Source organism: Thamnophis elegans, chromosome 1 (genome assembly GCF_009769535.1).
Source record: "Thamnophis elegans isolate rThaEle1 chromosome 1, rThaEle1.pri, whole genome shotgun sequence".
Classification (NCBI taxonomy): domain Eukaryota; kingdom Metazoa; phylum Chordata; class Lepidosauria; order Squamata; family Colubridae; genus Thamnophis; species Thamnophis elegans.
This window is the reverse complement of record NC_045541.1, coordinates 76,042,988-76,058,056: the sequence shown is the minus strand read 5'-3', so window position 1 is coordinate 76,058,056 and position 15,069 is coordinate 76,042,988. Positions and strand designations below refer to the sequence as shown.

Below are 15,069 nucleotides of genomic sequence, written 5' to 3'. Positions count from 1 at the left end.
AATGTCTGAAATAATGCAGACAAACAGTTAATAAGGACAGTGATCCTGCTGATATATATTTTTATTTCAGGTGCTCAGTTAGAGGGTGAGGTGGGGTGAGATAGGGTGATTGCCTGTCTTTGTAACCTAGAAGCGGATGCCTGTTTGGTTAATTCTCCAGAAGCAGGTGAGCCACTGACTAACGCACATTGTGCTGCTATGTCCCCACTGTGCGTGTGACAGCGGCTAACCTGCTTCTCGGACATCACTGTGTCTTCTTCTGTAACTCACCTGCCCTCTAGAAGCGGCTACATCTTGGAGCCTGATGACTGCCCTTCCAACCTAAAGACCATAAGGAGAAAGGTTTCTCTGAAAGAGTTGAATGTCCAACCTTTTAACAGCTTGCACAACCATATCTACTGTAAGAAAGCAGACTTGCACTGTGAATGCTTTTTCCCATTGAGTGTATTAGACAGACTCAGAATGAAATGCATTTGTTATCATTTTAAGCAGTCTGGGTTTTTTTTTTTTGTCCAAGGAACTTTAGACTAAAAAAGGTCTGGATTTAGTTGGAATGACTCAGATTCTTCCAGTAAAATGGTTATGTGATGAGATCTAAATCTGCCTAGAAAGATTATAAAATAAGTAAGGAATTGAACATCCCCTCCCTTAAACATGCACGTACAACAGATAGCATCTCAGTCAATCAGACAGACATCATTTTCTTGAAAACTTCCATAAAGGAGATTTTATTGAATTTAAGATCTGTCACAGCGCACAGTAATGAAGAAATGTATTCTTCAAACAGGTAAGGAGACTTTAATCTTTGGAGCATTAATTTCCATTACCTATTTTTATATGTAAGATATCTCTGGAGTCCTCCTCTTTCCTAAATTTATCGTCCTCCCACAATGAATGCTTGTTCCTTCATTTGAGGCAGATTTTGGCTGGTGCTATTGAAGGCACTGTGGAATCTATCCTCAAATTTTGATGAAAACAACAATGCAGTTTTAAATCATTTATTAGATATTTCAAAATTATGCAGACAACTAGCTTTACATTTGCTGTTTAATTTTTCTTCCGTTCACTGTCATCTGCCATAAAATGTGTCGGCTCAGATGTGCAATTTTTAGTCATCTTTCCTTTTTTCCATACAGTTTTTGCACATTGTAAAATGGCTTATTTTCACACATTTTCTATTTTATACCAGAATGTAAAGAGGAATGGTTTATGGTGAGTTTCATCCAACACTGGGAAAATCCTCCTTTCCCTGGGCCTCATTTTGCAGCTGCTCTTCAACCAATGGAAAAGGACTTTATTCTGAACTGGTTAGTTTTGCTGGTAACATAAATGAATCAGAAGAGAAAAGTAGCTGAAGAATGACATCCGGAAAAGCTATAGGCTGGTTGGCATCTGAGTTAGGCCAGCTGAGGGTAGGCCGATTTCCCTCATATAAACTGCAATAGATTTAATGGAATTTAAGTGGAAATAGCATAATTTAGAAAGCCAGTTGGTGTAGTAGTTAAGGCACAAGGGTAGAAATGGAGGCTATGAGTTTTACTCTTGCATTGGGTATAAAGCCAACTGGGTAAACTTGGGCCAGTCATTTCTCTCTGCCCTAGGACAGAAGCAATGGGAAACCCCTTCTGAAAAATTGCCAAAAAATTTCAGGGAATTGTCTGGACAGTCTCTGAGAATTGGGCATAATTGAATAGAATGTGGGGGGGGGCAGGAGTGGGTTCCTGTCAGTTCTAACCTCTTCTATAGAAGAGGTTCCACAAATCTACAGTGCCGTTTAGAACTGGTTCCAGATCCCTCCCCCCGCCCATCCACACATCATCAAGATGAAGTGTGAGAGGAAGAATTCTGGGAGTTGAAGTCCATAAGTCTTAAAGCTGTCACGTTTGGACGCCCCTGGGGTTTTTCTCTAAAGGGTTAGGGGTGTAAGGGCCTTTTAACTTGACAGCTTTAAGACTTGCACACTTCAATGCCAGAGCCAACAAGACTGGAAGAGGAATTCTGGGAGTTGAAGTCCACAAGTCTTAAAGCAGTCAAGTTTGAACACCCCTGGGTTTGTTTGTTTTTTCTAAAGGGTAAGGGGTGCAAGGATCTTGTAACTTGACAGCTTTAAGACTTGCATGCTTCAAATGCCAGAGTTTCTGAGCCAACATTTTGGTTGCTAAGGAAAAGCGTTGTTAAGTGAGTTTCACCACATTTTACAGGTTGGCCACGCCCACCCAGTCACATGACTGGGAAGCCACGCCCACCTGGTCACATGGCCAGCAAGCCACTCCTACAAAGCAGGCCACACCTGAAGAGGTTCTAAAAAAATTTGAAACCCACCACTGGGTGGGGAGCATAACTTACTAATATGCAACATATATTGGAGAGAAGATTCATAAGTTATAATTGGTATTTTAATGTTAATTATATCAAATTTTGCACTTAGGTTTGAAAAAGGATTTACGTTAGATGTGTGAATGGATTTATTTAGTTCATTGGAAATAATATAGTGCGATGAAAATATTTATTTTATAAGAGTTTTCTTTTAGGTTATAGAACCTTTATATTCCAATTCACTGTGTGTCTCAACAAAAATTGCCATGGTTTCTAACACTTAACAGTTTCCTTTTATTAAACTTTTTTGTGTATTTTATTATTTAATCATTTCTTTCAACAGTCTCAACAAATAAAAAATGAAACTTCCACATTACTAGAGAGAACTATGTTTGGAAGGGAGGGGGGAGGGAGGGAGGGAGGGAGGGAGGGAGGGAGGGAGGGAGGGAGGGAGGGAGAGAGAGAGAGAGAGAGAGAGAGAGAGAGAGAGAGAGAGAGAGAGACCACCTCAGCATCTATTAAAAACATGGCTAAACTGGAATGGAATGTTCATGCTAAATTCCCAACATAATTGTCTTCCAAAGTTCCCAATACAGCAGACTGTAGTGGTTCATTATTAAAATAATTCTATTTTACTTTCTTACAGTTTATTTATTCACAGTCTTGGGACATTCAGGAACATGATATTGAAAATGTTAAGAAAGGAATGTGCAGATGCAAACACAAGATTACTCTAAACAAGTAATAATTTTTCTGGTTTCCTTGGTTAAATAAGAATCTAGTTAAAAGCTGTGCTGGTTTGTTTTTGGACATTCCCATATGTATCCGAAGAGCAATGGAAATTTGATCCCTTGGTAATTGATGATTTGCAGGTTGTAGAAAGTCTATCCTACAGAAAGTCTGATTGTAAAAAGCAGGTGCACAAAATGTACCTTACACTAACTCAGATATTTTGCAACCTATTCATGTACATTTATTAAAAAGTGTTTTTGTGAGTTGTAGTGGATCATAATCCTCAGATTAGTGAAGCCTCTATAGTTTTATATTTGCCGCATAGTCAGCTTTGACTGACCTAGAACACTAAGCAAAGTCAGCCCTTGATATATTTATTATATTGATTTATATAGCTAACAATTTTATAATTGTAGCTCTGGGTGTTGAACAACCAGAATAAACAGAATTAACAGAACACTCAAAACCAACAGAATAAAAATAATAACAATAGAAAACATTGACACAATAATGTCAAATACCTTTTAATATTCGGTGCTATCCTGACTATCACATGCTTATGCTCAAAAAAGGTTAAATGACTTTCTATACTTTTTTTAAAAAGTTCATAATTTTAAGAGAAGGATGTTTCAAAACCCCTTGCTTATATTGGTACTAGGCAGCAATATTTATTTAACAAAGTGATTTATGTCACATTTTTCCTTCAGGAGCTCAATGTGGCAATTGTAGTATCAGTGGTAAATGCCTACTAATCTATTGTGTGATTAATTATCAGCATGTTAAGAACTGAGATAATCAATAACTTTGTATTGTAAATGTGAAAATTCTGGTGACAGGAGTCAAGCCCACAGCAAACCCTTTCAGTATTGAACTGTAAGCAAAAGAGAAAAGCAAAATTATGCAATCTGAGAAGCAGATAGGAAAAATGCTTTCAGTCTGTAAGGAATCTGCATTGAAGGATGTTCAATTTCTTAATGTGTTTTTCATTAAGATGCTCTTGTTTTCCTTCTTTTTATTTATCTGGAGAAGGCAGCTGGAGGATGAAGCAAAGATGAATGAAATGTTCTGGTTTCTAATGTATTATGGAGTCTGTAAGTATACCAGCATGATCCCAAGAGACTATAAATAGCATTTTGGGCCAAGAGCACCAGAACGGCACATGTTCCTTACATAAAAGTGTAAGCACAGTCTTATGTAATGCTTCTTAAAACTAGTTGGCAGGAAATTCCACCAGGAGATAGTTCTCAGTCATCCAGAAACAGCCAGAATCTTCTGATCCAGATCAACCAAGATTGGCTGATGCTGCTAAAACCATCTGAGTACCTTCCAAGCAGGTTGGCTGAAAAGAATCCTGTGGCCTAGTTGATATAAACTGCCCTGGCAGAGTGAGGCCTTTGCCCCAGGAACCAGGCCTGGGTTGTTGTTGTTTTTCCTTTTTTGCCTCTCCCATCCATAGTCTAGAATTTACCAGCTTTCCCGCTTACCAAGGGATCAGCTTAGTGAAAAAGCATATTCCTGGCCAGCATATGATTCTGCATTTAATCTTAGCTGTCTTTTTGGAAAAGAAGGGTTATACCTGAGAGCAACAAGGTAGCCAGTCATTGTGATTGAATCCTGCCCTAACTTTACTTGAATAACTTTTTCCAGGGGGCTATTAAAATGCTGCATAAAAAGAAGAGTGAAGTGTAGTCCTGTATACTATATATACTATATAATAAAACTATGATGCTTCAAGATGCCACATGACTCAAATTGTAATAGTTTGTAATAGTTTGACGCACCGTAGTAAGCCAAACGATGGTTTGTTTGTTGCTTAATGTGATACATGAATACAACCAGTATGGTTTGTAAATCATCTTGGATGCTTTACTGTGTTACAGGAACCCAGCTAATTATGCTTTATTCTGTAAACTATGATTAAACAAAAAAGTGGCTTAGCATTGGCTATATACAAAATATGTTGTTAGGGACCTCCAAAATACTACTTTCTTTCTTCCAAGTTGTGCCAATTCCACCATTTAAAGGATCTAGCATTTGGAGTGGGGAAGTTAATCTCTGAACCAATAATAATTCAGTGTGTTCAGGATGAAACAGGCCATTCCTGGAAAAACAGAATGTGCCCACCTCTGTCATGTTGAGTGAAGATTGCCTTTGTTTTTTTTTCACCTCTGATCTACTGAATCCAGGGTGTCTTCCATTTTGCCTTTCATCTCAGCATGAGGGAACCCAATCTTACACTGCTTCTGTCTGTTTCCAGGAACTGCCTAGATTCTGTTTTCCAGGGAAAGTATCACTTTGTCCTCTAGATACATAGATATTTTTTGGGTGGTCATTTTATTAAACATTACAAATATAAAGATGAAAACTAATGCAATCTTTTTAAAAAGACAAAAATAGCAAAATATAAAGTGCAGAAAGGAAAAAAATGGAAAGAAAATATATAGCAAAGAAAAAGAAAAGAAATATTGCTTATAAAGTGATTATTTAGCCCTTCATCACAAATAATTTCAGTAAGTTAATCACTTTCTCCTAAAATGCTACAAATGATCTTCCCATGTCTCTCACATAGATGTTTTCTATGAAGCCATAATTAAGGGGGAAATATTTTGGTCCATAAGCTGGTGAAACATCACCTTGACGTTGCAGTAAAAAGCTACAGAATTAAATTGCTACAAATATTGTTTATTTTATTTTATTTATTTATTTATTTATTTTATTAATAGGACTTGTATGCCGCCCACTCCCTAGGGACTCTGGGCGGCTCACAACAAATAAATTGTTGCTATTCCTTCTGCCCTAGAATAGCAGAATTCTGTAACTTGGTTTTCTTACGCACCTGTGCATTTACTGAGATTCCAAAGTTGGTTAAAATCCTGTGTTGTGAAGCTGGAGGGATGGTAATTTACTAATGGATTATTATTTGCATGCTTAACTTGCATCACTAGTAAAGAAGCAATTCCAGCAGTTGTCACCTCATTTTTTTATAGCCCTATTCCTACTCAAATGTTACCGCTTGTGGAATTTTACTAATATTAGAGTAAGGACTTCACTAAAGCCAAGGGTTTTTTTTTTAGTGTCTTTCTGAACTCTCTCCCCCCCCCCTGTGTGTGTGTGTGTGTTTGTGTTTGTGCATGGGTGCCCATGTGCATATATAGGAAAATTCGGACAGGATAAACAGTAAAACCTTTCAAACCTGGCTTGCCTCTTAGTGTCTCAGTAGACTTGCTATTAACTTCTTCTAAGATGTTTGTTGAAGTTCCTAATGTATCTTATAGCTCTGGCATTTCTGAAGGCATTCAATCCAGGTGTACGAATTAACTAGATCCAATTCCGTGTGGCTTCTTGAGGGCAGCCAAGACTGGCTAAATTCCAATAAAGGATAATATTTGTATCTCAGAGTTGAAATGAGGGGTCTTTGGTGCTCTGAACTTGGTTGTTTTCTTGCAGATGTTTCATTACCTAAATTAGGTAACATCATGAGTGCACTGGCTAAATTCTGCCACCTAGCTGGATGTGGTAAGAATTGGTTCACAATTATTATTACTCAGATGGCATACCTCATAGTTGGGATAGTTCTTTAAATTCTGGAAGTTTTGTGTTGTGTTTCAGACAATCTGTTTTTAAAATATTTCTGTTGACCTCTGTAATATAAACTATAAATTTATACTTCATAAATCAAATTGTTCTATTCAATTTTCATCTACTTCATATAGTGATATATTAATTTCTCATGCTGCTTTTTCCCCTTCCAATCTTAATCCAATTTGTTAGTCTACTGATTAGATTTTACAGTGTTCACTGGAATGAATAGTCCTTTTCTTTCATTTTTACTATGCCTTGTCTAAGTACTTTCATTTTCCATTTTATTCCAGCTTCTTTTTTTCATTAAATTTTGTGATATCTTCGATGACATTTTTTGAGATTTCATAAAAGTGAATTGAAGCCATTAATCCTTTCGGGGATAGATAACTTCCTTTCCTACATGTGTTTTAGAATTTAGTTATCACTGTCATTATCTATGCTGATTGGGACAGATCAGAATTGAAATCCACAACATTGAGAAGGTGCAATACAATCTATCTCTGTTCCCTCTTCTGTTTCTTTCCCATATTATTTTTAATTGCCTGGAGAAAATGTCTGATTTTACAATTGGCTTTTCTATGCTATATATTCTTTAGACATTTCTATAAACTGCCTTCTTTAATTAAAATTATAAAATTGATTCCCTGGACCTGATTTCCTAAATTATAATGTAGAATTTCATCATATGATAGCAACTATCCAAAATAGTATTGTTTTTTTGCATTACAGTTAAAAGGGCTACTGTTATTGATCTTATTAAATCCTAATAACAGGTAGCACTAAGGGTTTGATTTCTTTAAAAAAAAGCTTGGCAGTGAGCTGGTGTTCTTGAGCCATATCCAATGGCATTTAATAAAACTAAGTATATAAGCATGATCTCGGGAAAAGACACTCTAGCTGTACATTCAATAAAAATCTCTTCTATTTAATATTGATAGTTTAAATCAGTTAAATTAAACCAGTTGGTCAGAAAACAATTTCTATTACCACCTCGTCCTTGTATCAGCCCTGCAAATCCTCTGAATGGAACTCCACTTTCTAAGAGATGATTATTGTCAATTCTTGCTGCAGCCTTTCATACCCTGAAAATCTGTTTCAAACAACTGAGGGCCACCTAGTATAGCAAGAATGGTAGAACAACTGCAAAAAGGGGTTAAAAATTAAGGACCTTTCCTTTTTCCCAAGCAGCAGCTTCAACTGGATTAGTGGGCTTTTTAAAATTTACTTGCTTAGATTTGTATGCCACTCCAGTCAGGAAATAGCTCTGAGCATCTGACATTACTCATTACAGCAGTCATATTAAAGTGCAGTTAGGACTATTAGCCTCGATGCCAGTATAACTGTCTCCGCAGGACATTTGTTGAGAGACTAATGGGCTTCCTTGTGCTGTTGGTTAGCCAGTGTGAAAACAGACTGCTGTGGGCTAAAAGGGCCAGAAGTTTGATCCAACAGGGCACTGTTTATATTTGTGCATGGCAATATAAGTCATCATCTACAACCATAAAATCATTTTTGTGGAACTGCTTCTCTAAACCTAGGCCATTATCTGTTGAAAGGATTCAGCTTCAAACTGACACTAGCTGATTCATTATTAACCCTTTATCAGTAGATAATTCTATCAGTCCCATAAAAATAAGTTTACAACTGAAATAGGTGGGTTCCTTGGGATAACATTGAATTGCAAAAGGCATTTTTAGAAGCTAAAAAGCAAACTGGGGAAGAATGGCCTTTAATAAGAGCCATGTGATAACCTTTTGAAAAACTGAGGCTTGTGGTTTTCCTTAGTTTGGAGTACTGCACAATAGTGAATTAAAACTAGCTTTTTTTCTCATCAGAAAGAGCTAAGAATGCTTCCCCTTGGCCAGGAGAAATAAAAGCAATAGATTCAGACTCTCTCTTCCTTTGGATCCCCTAGCACTACTTGATGGATTTCCAAACTCTCCGGAAGAGATTTTGAAGAAGCATGGAAGACAACAGGAGGAGGGGGATATGTTGCCAGAAGAAGGACTCTATATTTCCGGTAATATTTCTTGACTGACTCAGATTAAAGCTCTCCTGCTTTATTAGATACTCCCCTGCCCACTGAACAGTGTATTTGGGAGTGCCTGCCAGTTGCTAATACCATCAGCGTGGCTTAAACCTCCCAGATTTACTGTTCTTTCAAAATTCCACACCTGGGGAAGCCTGCTAATCAGTTGGCTTGCAGGTACAAGTTTGCGCCGATGGCTAAATCCAGCCATCTGTCCAAACCTTCTGCTAACTATACCAATGCTGTGCTTGGCAGATGGTTTCTTCTTGGCTGGGGACATTCAAAAGGGGGAGGGTGTCAAAGCCAGAGGGTGGAACTCCTGACATTGTTTAACACACCCTGTGCACCCAAAATCAGGACTTCCATCTTGCACACCTAGCTAGAATTGAGGCAGCAGGGATAGAATAATCAGCAGCAGAGATGGCAAATTTTATGTCCATATGTTATGTTGGCTAAAGACTGGGTAGGTAGGTCTTCCTCATTTTCCATCCAGTCCTTAGGAGCCATTTACAGTAGCCAAAAATGCCTCCTATTATTGCTTTAATTGTTGAGAGGCAGAATAGCAAACTCTCCCCTGAAGTGAGCAGTTTTCTCTCATGACATAAAATTTTAATTAGAAACAACCCGGCAGCCTTGAAATGGGAACAGCAAGCAGCAGAAGTCAAATTAATAAAATATTCAATGACAGGAATGTATTATTGATACAGCCTATGTGCCTGGTCCTAAAAATTCTGTCAAAGCGCATGAAGCCGTAAACTGGAAGGCCTTCATCTCTTCACTTGTAGAACCAAAACGCTGCTCAAAGAGAGCTGGTACTTAATATTCAGTGAGCTTCCCAACTGGATCATAATCATCTGATCCAACCCATAGTGGCAATCATAGTGAGAGGTCTTGGGGGCATCAGTTAAGGATAGGCATTTCAATCATAGATTGGAGTGTGCTCTTGCTGAATCTCATCATTTCTACATAAACAGAATTGCTAGGCAATCTCAAATTGCTCCAGAAAATGATTGTTATTCTCTAAGAAGCTGGTCAACTTCTCTTGACCAAATGAAGATACAATGTTTAAAGATGCTGTCTGACAAAAACAAGATGTTATACTTGGTTCTTTAAAGATCTTGAAAGTATCATCAGTCTTGAGTTGAGTTTCCATTACATGCTAATCTATGCTTGATTTAAGTAAGCTTGATGGCTTACTGAATAATCTACAACAGTGATTCTCAACCTTTTCTTCACCATAGACCCCCTTTAAATTCCTCTTGTGGCCACGGTCCCCCAAGACTTAACTGAAGATTTAAATAGTAACATTTCTTCAAGCTCTCATTAACCTCCCATTATGACATTGCTGACCTCCCGGCGTTCCTGGATCACAGGTTAAAAAACACTGATCTATACTACACTAGCTGGGCTGGCATGACATACTAAATCATGAGCCATTTTTTGCAAACTTCAGAGCTGGCTTTATAAAGCCAAATTGCTTATTTAGTATACAGTGTGGTCCCTGGTTAAGAATGAGTTCTGTACCCTAACTCTGTCTTTAATCCAAATTTGTATTTAAGTCAGAACTCGCCAATTGCTAAAATGGCAGATGTTCGTCTTCAAACTTGACAAAGTACTTAAATTGAGCAATGCTTTCAGGAACCACGGAAAGCTAGTTGCATTAATGCACGTCTTTACTTCATTGGCTGGAAGGAGAACACTGTCTGCCAAATAGACAGCCCATTCATATCTAGGGTTTGCCCTTCCATTGGATGTTGTTAACCCAAGGATTGCTTGTACTTTATGAACCTATTGGTGTGTTCTTCATGGAAAAAGAGGAGGGAGTATAAAGGCAAGAGCTGCAAGGCAGATATGAAGAGTGTATCTTTATGCAGGGAACTTTTCTGCAGCATCAGTTTTTGGACATTTAGCCTAAGAGTGGTGCTATGACTGGTGGCAGTTTTAGAGAGGGGTTCTCCTAGCTTTTTCTGATGTTGAATTTGGAATTTTTTGCATGCCAAGCATGAATTCCATCACCAAGTACGAATAAACGAAAAATGTGTTATACTGCCAAACAGTATGTGAAATACAGGTAGTCCTCATTTACCGGCTGTTTCATTTAGCAACTGTTTGAAGTTACAACAGTATTTTTAAAAAAAACAGTTTTGTGACCAATCCTCAGATTTACAACTGTTATAATGTCTTGCAAGTCATATGATTGCTATTTGTGTGCTTCACAACTGGCTTGTAGCAAACTGTCTTAATGGAGAACACCGAAGTAAAATCAAAATTCACAATCCTGTGATGTCTCACTGAACAATCAGATGGGAAGTAATGTAAGCCTGTCAGGGACAGGTCATGTAATTTGCTATTTAGCAATTGCTATGCACATGTTCACATTTTCAGTTCTGCTCCAGGCGAACCGGTTGTTAAATTATGTGAAGCCCATCTCTGTTCACAGTGGCATATTTTACATAAAGGCCAAAGTTAAATGTTGGACTTTAATGCCCAGAACATATCCCATCTCCTCCTGCATCTGTCAAAAAGCATGAGACCTATGGAGCATTGGAATGTATTTCTAGCCAGATTGTAGCAAGGAAGAGAAAATGTCTGAATTTCACTGGAGGAGGTAGGAGCTTATGCAGTTTTTCTGCCTCCCTGAAGCTCAGTAAAATGTACCATGCTTTGTAAGCCACCATAAGTCAGGAGGATCAAGAGAATATAACGGAGCAGCTAGAATAATATGCTAGGATAATTTGATTCAATACAACATAAGCCACTGCTAGGAGTTGGAAAGTATTTATGGAGTATACTTGTCTTCTGCTTGTATAAATGTTGGATTTCATCCAATCCATATTTTTTACTAAAGTGGACTTAATAAAATGTAATATTTCCTCCTTGCTAGCTTCTTCCTGTCTTATATAGATGTTTCATTAACTAATATAGTGATTACTTCATAATTTAATGAAGGAGCTATAATTCTGCTTTTATTGTGTATTTTAGTATTTTTATTTATTATGTTTTTTGATTTGATTCGGTCTAAAAATAACTTTTTTTTAAATTTGTAAGGCTTTTTCCATGATTGATTGATACAGCTCCCAAGAGAAGGGAGGTTTTGTAGAAAAAGTTACCAAATAATACGTATTTATTGAGATATGGTTTCATTGTTTGGAATACCAGACACTCTGCGCCTCTAAGAATTGTGCACCCTGCTCCTTAATAGTCACCGCAGATGACAAATAACAAAAATGCTGTGATTCATGAAAATATTTCTTCTACTCAGACTACTCAGAGAAGGTCAGTGCGAACGAAGGCAGTATCCAATCCTTCCAGCAATATATTTGGTATGGCTGGAAGAAAACAAGAGAAGAGGAAATAGCTTCCTGAAAGATGACATGATTTCAAGGCCATCCCAAGGACAAAGTGTGAATTTTATGCTTTTCTCCAGTTTCAGAAGTCTTGTCTTGCCCTTTCGTTAGCTGTAGATTAGTACTGAAGTCACACCACAATATGAGTTCAGTAATTTTTCCACAGAAAGGTCTGTGTTATGTCTCATGCTAAACTGAAATAATGTGGCAACGAGTTGTCTGAAAAGTAAACCTAATAGCTTACTAATATGCCAGGCTTGTTTATACATGTAGCAGAAATATAAATATTAACCAGAAACAGGCTGCTGAGCAACTATAGAAATAATCAATGAGAAGGAATAGTAAATCTATTTGACCAATAGGAAAGTGACTTGCAAAAAATGTTTAATTATGGTCATTTTTTGGTTCATATTGGTGCAGCCTGATTCTTGGAATCTGGAAAAATATGCAAAGCCTTTTTCTGAAAATAAAGAAAATAGATCTTAGAACTAGCCATAAATTGAAATATATAATGGAAATTGGCAACAAAAGTCATGACTTGACTACTTGTCATAACTTGTTGGAAAGATAAGATAGAAATGTATATTCAAATATTTATACATTACAACCACACCTTGTTTATCACTACCTCGGTTAAGGGCATTGGCAAATATGACAGAAATTTTAAAAAATAATTTTCCAAACTGTGTGTGAGGTTATAAGTAAATTTAATGGGCCTGACAACAAAATCATTCACTATGAAACTGATTAAGGTCTAGTCAGTTTCAAGAAGCAGCAGGATTTAGTCTAGATTCTAATAAACTAATTAGCTCACAAAACTGCTTGTTAACTTGTGGTTAGCATTTTTTGAGGGAAGTGTTATGTTGATGTGTTTGAATGAGGTACACTGGATTCCAGAGCAATCAGGGGGAGCTCAGTCCACAGTATTTTGTGTGAGAGAAAGAGGGAGAAGACAGCCCTTCCCTAATAGTTCTCAGAGTTTATGTTTGATGTAAATAGTAATGTACTTTGGTTTGGCAGAATTCTACTTATAGGCGCAGGATAATAAAGAACCCAGCTTGGAACAATCACCATGTGTCTTTCTTGGTTTTGGAGCCTAGCAGTTGCAGAGAAAAGAACTTCTGGAAGAAATAGTTTCTATAGTGGGACATTGTGTGGGAGAGCGAATCAGGCATAGGACACTGTAAAAGAGAATTTTATCTGGTTGAAATGGCAGCAACCAGCCAACTCTTTTTACACACAAACGCACGCACGCACGCATGTTTATGAATAACTTAAGGCAAAAAAAACTAATATTCGTTCCACCTATTTTTCCTACAACGACCCTAAAAGGTTGGTTGGGCGCAGGAACAGTGACTGGCCCAAAATTATCCAGCCAGGTGCTGAACTAGAATTCATACTCTCCTGGTTTCTAGTATGGTATATTAAGCACCAGACCAAACTGGATCTATATATACTCCCCAAAGCCATAAAACTAGGGCATTTTAGAAGAATTGAGAAATACTCAGTTTGAGAAACGTAAGTATGAATGCAGAGACCACTGCTTTTAGCATTATCAAGTCTTTGTGTAACATCTGTTTTTTAGTTTGTTTTTGATATCTGACTCCTGGTTATTTTTAAACTGCTCTTTTATTGAAATAATACAACTTCAAGAGAGAAAACTACAAAACAGAAAAAAGTAAAGCCTGAAGCAAATGAAACGATTAACTGTAGTCAGTGTTTGTACGCAGAAAATATGTCATGTAAACTTAATAAAAACATTAGCATAGGTAAGAAATGATACGGATTTTAATATAGCGGTCACTAACTACAATGTCTTAAAGAATCTTTGGAACTGTTAATTTTTCAACTTACACGCTGGTCCCCAAAACTCAAAACACCCAAGTTGGCATGGCGCTGGGAAAAAGCCAGTTCCTGAATTTGTGAAAGAAACACCCCAATATCCTTGGCTTTTTTTGCCTCCCCCATCCCCTTCCCATAAACCACAAGTACTGTAGGCAAAGGGAAAAGCATTTTATTAAGACTTTATATAGGGCAGAGAGACAAAGGATACATTGGATATATATGTAATGTATCAGAAGACAACAAATCAAATAATAAAAGATATTGATTAGATGGGAGAAAATACAGATGCCCTTAAGATACGTTGCACCTTCTCATTCAATGACTGCAGCCCCATTGTTTGACTGATGTCCCTGAAAGGGCTAGTTTTTGCACATCAAAAGAAATGGTTTGGGCTCAAAGGAAAAACATGGTTTCCTAAACTTCAAAGGAGGCACAGGTGCCATGCTCAAATGCTAATATTGCCATTTATTAAAATGGTCATGATGATGCTTAAAATTCCATTTAACACATCGCCCATTTGGTTCTCAAATGAATAACAGTGTGCTGACCCATGGTAGTGTTTAGTATGCAAGTGAGCAATTAACATCTGAAATTGCATGGGATTCATAGCTGGAGCGTTTCTATAGGGCAGGACCCAGAGAAGAATAGCAACAATGGGTAGCACATATTGAAGGGAGCACACCAAAGAAGATAATATCTCAAGCAGAGCCAAGGCAATCACAATTATTACCACGAATAATAAATACTTCATTCACCCCAATGTGTAATCCATGTTCCAAGTGAGGTTTTTTTTTATAAAAAAATTTCCCTGGGTGGGGTTTTTTTTTGGTGAGGATAGGAACTATCTTAGCTAACTTATGTTGCTGGGTAATTAAGCTTTCATGAAACGTATGTCAACATTGATTAATATACATGTGGACACCCCCCTCCATATTGCCCCCAGTAGCTGCTCTAAGACCTGCCTGTTTTGCAATACATTTTCCAGAGAAATTTCCATCCTGAAGTAGCTTACAGTTCTTTGAAGTGTCATGAACAAAAACTTCAAATGTAATAGATAAATTTGCAACAAGTTTATATAGTAAAAACCCTGTCTACCAAAGAAGAGGATTAAGCAAAATTGTATGATGTACCCACCAATTAGTACTAAAGAACACAAGAAAAAAATAGGGAGAGGGGTTGACTCAGCGCAGTTCCAACAAGTTTGATTTTGCAGGTCAG

The 15,069-nt window shown here is 37.4% G+C and overlaps 1 long non-coding RNA gene across 1 annotated transcript; it reads left to right on the top strand.

Annotated features, from left to right (window-relative positions):
- The first annotated feature begins 3,801 nt into the window (after positions 1-3,801).
- Positions 3,802-13,076, top strand: LOC116523789. The gene is made up of 2 exons (XR_004257152.1): positions 3,802-4,139; positions 8,546-13,076. It is a non-coding gene; the product is annotated as an uncharacterized LOC116523789 (long non-coding RNA).
- The last annotated feature ends 1,993 nt before the right edge of the window (positions 13,077-15,069 follow it).